The following is a 7811-nucleotide window of genomic DNA, read 5'->3' as shown; positions in this document are numbered from 1 at the left end:
TAAAAAGTGTCACATAAATTGAGACAGAGGGAGTATGTTATAAATAAATTATTAGCAAAAACATATTGTTTATTGTTTACTACTCCCTCTTTCCAACAATACTTGTCCCTATTGAATTTGCACACTTCATAAAAAATTATAAACAGAAAGATTATTTTACTGTATCACCTTTGATTATACAAAATTCAATGTCTTGAAAAATATAACAGAGAAATGACTATAATTATTGATAAAAATAAATTAAGAACTAAATGTAAATTATCCATTGATTTGATAAAGTGGTGGACAAGAATTGTTGGACATTTCAAAATAATACGGTGGACAACTACTGTTGGTATATAGGGGTGTACATAGGTCGGTTAGGTTTGGTTTTTCATTAAAAAATACATAAACCAATTATGTCGGTTTATTAAATCTAAAAACCTTATCAAACCACATAAAGTCGGGTTTTTCAGTTTCGGCATTAGTCAGTTCTTTCGGTTTTTCGATTTTTTACAACTATACGGTGTTTGAAAAAGAGATCAAATATATTTTCACTTACCTGTGTGATAAGCTAAAGTTAAAAAATGTTAAATGAATAGAAATCTTCGAAAAGACGATAAAATTCACATAAGTACAAATATATCTTTTTTAAATATCAACGTTCAGTATGTTAAATTAATAAAATTAAATGTTACAATCAAACTGAATACAAAACGAAATATTTACAAAGTAAATTATTAACTTCGAATTTGAAAAACTATAACAATATTATTGTAACTTCTGATCTTAATACAAAATAAAATATTTACAAAATTTTACAAGCCCAAATTTGAAATAATATATATAAACATTGAAAACTATAAACTAACTAAAATTTATTAACAAAGTAGATTATAAATAATATTTTTTATCTATAAATAAAATAAAATTATATATTTATATTATGTCGGTTTGGTTTGAGTTCGATTTGACTTTTTTTCTTTGAATATCAAATCAAATTAAGAGTAGTCGTTTTTTTTTCTAACGCCAAACCAACCAAATCAAACCACAAATTATTATTTTTTTTCGATTTGATTTGTACGCCCTAATTGTTGGACGGATGGAATAATTTATAAAAGTGAACATGCCTTGCTGTTATCGGTAACCAGCACGTAAAGGGTAGTTGAAGTCGGAAGCTGCCGAGACTTGAACACATGAATTTCTTCTCTATTTTTGTTGATTGAAACTGTTTTCGCTGACGACCATTTTTTTCTGTGGAATTTGATAAAAGAGAAGCAGGAACTGTTTTTCCTTTTAATTTTGACAGATTTCACTTTATCCTTTTCATGATCGGAAAATCCAAAGCAAGACAGAAAAAAACAACTTTTTTGGGTTAGAGCCATGGAAAATTGGTTCGGGCATGGAGGGATTACAAGAGTACAATGTCGTTGGCTCTATAGCCCAACTCATTATATCGCAACTTCTCTAAACAAAATGGGTGTTAATTTGAACATTTCTCATCAAGTTATCCCAGGATTAATTATGCTGGGATTAACTATGCTATAATAATTTATCCCACCATGTATATGGATAGCTTATCTCATCACTATGATACAAATGATGAGATAAGTTATCCCAAACATGACAATCAAACAAGATATAAAAACTTTATTTCATCACTATTTTCTTTTTCATCACTATTTATATCTATCCCTCACACCAAACGACTCCTAATTATCCAATAATACTGTCCACTATATTATTATGGATTGTCTAATAATATTTGTCCATTTTATGAAATTAATGAATAATTTTTATATTAATTTTTAATTTATTCTTATTATTAATTATAATCATTTTTTGATATTATATTTATTATATATTCTAAGGTTGATAACTTGATATATTAAAAGTACACTTATATTTATAATTTCTTAAAAAATATCAAACTCAATAATGGACAAGTATTATTAAATCGAACACAAAGAATGGCACTTTGGTTTGAGGGTGAGGAAGACGACGACTTAGACTTCGTGGCAGAGAATTCTTCAAACACGATTTCACCTACTTTTAGGTTTTCTTTGTCTAGCAATTCAATGCTTTCTAAATAATATAAATATAATTATATAATTATCCTAGTTGTCTATTTTGCTAACGGATCGACATGTTTACAATTTTATTACTTTTTCTGTCCCTAATTATTTGTTTATTTTATTTTTTTAGTTGTCCCTATTACTTATTCACTTTGATAAATTAAGAAAGAATAAAATATTTTTACCTATTATATCCTCAATTAATTACTTTGAAAAAGGTAGAACTTTCTTGAAAATTTTAAATTTTTAATTCATCCACTTCATAATTAATAGGGGTAAAATGATAAACTCATTATGTCAATAATTGTGTTCTTAATAGGTGTGTCAACTCAAAAATGAACAAACAATTAGGGACAGAGGGACTACATCATAAACTATAAAATGCTTGAGCTATAAGCTATTGCTTTTGTTTTATTTTCTCTATTGATGTCGAATTCAACACGCTCAATATATTTGAGAAAATCAAACAAATGGGATTGCACACGTTATTTGCTAATCACTTAGATTTATACATGTATTAATAATATATGGATTAATTATGAGTTTAATTATATTTATGAATTATTTTATACATGTATTAATAATATAGAAATCATTATGAGTGAATTCATGTATTATTTTATGCGGAAATTAGTTATACATGGATTAATTATTTCACATTTTATTCTACATAAAATAATTTATAGATTTCGTTCATAACTTATATATGTATTAGTTATATATCTGAGTATAACCTACTTTCTATCTACCTACCAAATGTAGTATGAGTTATAGAATTTTTTACCAAAACAAGTCATTATTAAAATCAAATCACCAAAATAATTTTTTTTTTGAAATTTCACAAAGCTAGTATAATTGTATTTCTCAGTAATGTTTTAGATTATATTTTATTCAAAAAAATTCAATAACAAAAAGATAAAAAATCTGACGGAGTAAACAAACATAAAATGTTACTGTCTGTTTGCAACAAATTTTAAAGTGACAGAAAATAAATTACAATCACAAAAAAAGTATGAAGAAACATAATTTTATTCATCAAGATTGCGGGTACTATTATGTTGATATGTTTGCAACAAATTTTAAAGTGACAGAAAATAAATTACAATCACAAAAAAAGTATGAAGAAACATAATTTTATTCATCAAGATTGCAGGTACTATTATGTTGATCCCTTGATTCTTCTCTCATAAGATATTTATCCATAATTCAAGGGTCGTTTGTGGCGTATTTCCCAACTTAGGATGATTTGGACATGATCTACATAATTTGAGGGCCATTAGTGGCGTATTTCTCAAACTATGATGACTTAGACTTGATCTACATAATATAAGGGTTGTTAGTTGTGTATTTCTCAAACTAGGATGATTTGGACTTGATATTCGGCATTCGAGAGCCATTAGTGGCGTATTTCTCGAATTAAGATGATTTGAATTTGATCTCTTTATGAATATTTCATGGATTTGTGGAATATTTTAGATATTTGAGATGCCTTTTCAAGAGAATATAGTACCATTTATATAGGTATGAACAAGGGTTTAGTGTTGAGTAGCCTCCAAGAATTCTAATTGGATAGTTGAACACACCCTGTAGAGTCCCAACTCAAATTGAATATGTCTTATAGAGTCCTACAAAATTTCAATATCTACAAATGTCCCCTGCTTCAAGGCTTGTCGAAGTGTAGACTTGATGAAACTCAAAGATGAGGCTTGAAGTACTCATTCTTTCACATTTGCATCTTTAGATTTTCAAACTTTATTTAAGAGGGAAGAGATGAAGGGCAGATTTGGTCCCACTGAGCGTGTCAATTTGTTTACAACAAATTTTAAACATATAGAAAATAAATCAACCACACAAATAAAATCTGAATAAACATGAATGTTTTATTGATAATAGTACGAGTACAATTTTGTTCCCCCCTTGATTCTACTCTCCTAAAATTTAGGTTTGATTCATTTGAGATTTGACCTTGTGGGATACTATTGACAGATTCCACTAATAGCGTGAGATTGATTCATCAGTGTATTGTGACTACCCAGAGTAGGCAAAAGAGCTATGAGGATAGGCATGTTCGTGAACCTTTGTTATTAGTAAGCGGGTTTTTCATAAAATGTTGCCCGCCAAGAGTGTGATGAGGTTTGGAAAAAAAGGAAAGCTTAGTCTTCGATTTCTTGGCCCTTTTGAGATTTTGGAGAAGTATGAAGATATAGCCTATAAGTTGGTTTTACCTCCGAACCTTCTAGAAGTTCGTCTCGTGTTTTATGTTTCGATGCTTCAGCGATATCATCATGATGATTTCCATGTGATCCATTGGGACTCTGTTGCTTTGGATTAGGACTTGTCCTTTTAGAAAGAGTTTGTTGCTATCTTGGATAGGAAGACTAGATAGTTGAGATCCAAGCATATTGATTCAATGAAAGATCAATGGAAATACCAGCTTGTTGAGGAGGATACACGGGAGGTCGAGTTTGATATGCATCATATAGACACCTTCAACTTTTCACCAATCCAGGTACTTTATTTGTTTGTTTTTGTTTCAAGACAAACACGTGTTTTAGTGGTGGATGGTGTAATGTTTAATTTCGTGAGAAATTGCTTTTATGTGTGAAATGACCATTTTTCCCTTCCCCTTAGTGTTATAATGCTTATTATGTGTGTGGGATATGGTTGACATGATTCTCGATGCGATCGAGTGAGGTTTTAGTGATTTTAAGCTTTTAATTTGAGTTATATTGAAATGGTTGACTTTGATCAGGAATTTGTGATTCGAGCGTCGGATGGTGATTTTGTCAGTTTCATTGAATTTGAAACGTCAAGTTTGGTCTAGTAGGGTGCTCAGTTAGAGTCTAGGACCTTAAGTTGTGATTTGAATATTTAGGTAAAAAGTTAAAATTTTGGCCTAAATGGATTCCGAGGTGGTATTTATGTAATGAAATATTTTTTGAATCCGACAATTCCATTGATTTTGAAACATGGTTTATTGAATTTGCACTATTGGTTCGTGTTTGTTGGATTCCGAGTGAGTTTCGAAAGTTAGAAAAGATGTTTTAAAGATTGATGGTGCATACTTTTGGTGATGGAAAATGATTTTTAGCAGCGAAATCACTAAGTTAGAAATCTATTTGAACTCATTTCAGATTTTTGACAGTTTGGGAGTTAGAAAGGTCCATTTGAGGTGATCTTTTATGCGTTTTTCTCTCATAATCATTGGGTATGTATTTCTAACCATATATTACTTTTTTTCAATATCCCTTTCATATTTCATCATTTCTATCCACAAAGTGGAGATTTTAAACCTCGAAGTAAAAAATCAAAATTATTGATCTGAAGGTCGATTTGGAATGAGTTTTCATTGATTTTCGGAATTTAAGGTCCTTGTATTGTGGGTAAACTGTTTTTTGACAAAGGTTTTCCAATTATTTTCGTTTTTAACCGCATTTCAAATGAGATTATTTTGAGTTTTTCTCTTAAAGTTGAACAAATAATTTTTACTCGATTTCAACTCATTTTCACTTGGGTTTTCACCCATAGTCTCCTTTTGACTTGATGAACATGAATTTCCAACAAAATTCTAGTTTTACCTTCTTTTTTTTTTTTTTTATTTCGACGAGTTTTTAGGGTGATTTTAGATCAGATTCTAAACTTTAGCAATATGGGTATCGTTGGAACTCTTTTAACATGTAGATTTGATTCTCGATAGTTATGAATCATTTAAAGACTGTGGATAGAGGAAAAACATCAATTGAGTGATTTCAAGTGACGTTTCAGCCCTCGAGATAGGTTTGACTTATCTTTCTTTCAAATTATATTTGGTAGTTAACCATGCTTATAAACTACACTATAGGATGAGATCGTAGCACGAGGCCGAAATATTAGCAAGTGATGAATATATATATATATATATATATATTCATCCCGTGTGAGGGCTAATTGTTGTTATTACGCTCGTGTGAGGGCTTATTGTTGTTATTTCACCCGTGTTGAGGCTTATTTGTGTTGTTTTGCCTGTTTGAGGGCCTTTTATATGTCATTTGCTTTGAGAGTTTGTGTTGATATTTTCACATGCTTTATATGAGATTGCCCGAGAGAAGGGTTTGAGTTGATTATTCTAGCATGTTTGACTGGAAATACCTGAGTTAGGGGCTTATCATTTTTGAACTCTTTTAGGCATACATTGGATTGATTATGCCTTCATATTGGATTTGTTATGAGCATTCATCCTTATTATTGTTCATGGAAATTTGAGAACGTGAAAGTACGATCTTGAGAAAGAAAGTGAAACACCTTGAAAATCTTTGACCACGAGTTAGGTGGCAATGGGATGAGATATTGAGATTATGAGATTTTTGTATATGGACTATGAGTCCCCTATGGGTCCTTGTCTTGGGAGCTTAAGCTCGGCGAGGTGTATACGACCGGTTGTGTGACAACCTTGATTCCACCATATCATTCTATCATTGCATTGCATTGGCTAGCCTTGTCTATTTGTGTAATTAACCTTTCTATATAAAATTTGTGTATAGCTTTACTTTACTCGCGTCGTTCATATATATACAATTTTGGCATCGATGCCGATGTTTGACTTTTTTGTATGTCGGTGGAATCGTTTCATAGTCTATTTTATAAGTATTGGTATTCTACTTTACTCAGTCGGGCTAACCTAGTGAATATAAGTGGATTGTACTCACCCCTACTTCTGTAACCTTTTGTTGTAGCTCTTAGTATGACTAGTACTTGAGACGGCTGAATTGATTGTGCAATATTTGAGCTTTGAAGTTGTGGTGAGATCCTCGTTCGGATCATCATTCAAACTTCATTTTTCATTTCTGTCTTTATGCATATTTCAAAGACAACGGTTGAATTTTGAATTCAGATATTGTATTAGAATGCTCTTTAACACTTATGATACTAGGTTTTGGAAATTCTTTGTTGTATCTCAATTTTTCTTCTCTTATGGCCTGACTTTGTTGTAGAAGTCTCGTATGTGTACTTACCTTCTTTTTCGCAATATTTGATATAATTCTTAAGTTATCTTATTCGGCTTACACACCGGGTTGGGTTTGGGATGTGTGTCATCATGACCTTGATTTTTGGGTTATGACACACCAAAATTCAAAGATAAGTTCTATAGAGTGGTCGTTAGACCGACTTTATTATTGGGGCGGAGGGTTGGCTTATCAAAAACTCTCATGTTTAGAAGAGACATGTTGCGGAGTAAGATGTTGAAGTAGATGTGTGGTCATATTAGGAGTGATAAGGTTAGAAATGAGGATATTTATAATAAGGTGGGAGTAACCTCCGTGGTAGACAAGATGATAGAAACAAGATTGAGATGATTTGGACATATGAAGAGGAGATTCTTAGATGTACCAGTGAGGAGGTGTGAGAGGTTGGTTATATAGGTACAAAGTGGAAGAGGTAGACCGAAAAAGTATTGGAGAGAGGTGATAAGACAGGACTCAACTTCAAGTTACCAAGAACCTAATCCTAGGTAAGAGGGTGTGGAGGACACGTATTAGAGTAGAAGGTTTATATGTAGTGTAATGTTGTCTTGCTTAGAATGGACGGTATTTGGCATTGTCATTATCATAGTTCTTGTTTTGATATTTCATTTATCGCACTATTGTTATTGTTACTTAGTATGTTTTCGTCATTTTCTTTATCTTTTTTATACCTGAATTTATTGAACTTGAGGATATAGTCTTTCAAAAACAACTGCTCTACCTCTACGAAGTAGTAATAAGTCATCCGTACATTCTA

The sequence above is a fragment of the Solanum verrucosum genome, unplaced genomic scaffold (assembly GCF_900185275.1).
Source record: "Solanum verrucosum unplaced genomic scaffold, falcon-dt-bn FXZP01001080.1, whole genome shotgun sequence".
In the NCBI taxonomy this organism is placed as follows: Eukaryota; Viridiplantae; Streptophyta; class Magnoliopsida; order Solanales; family Solanaceae; genus Solanum; species Solanum verrucosum.
This window is presented reverse-complemented; position numbering follows the sequence as displayed.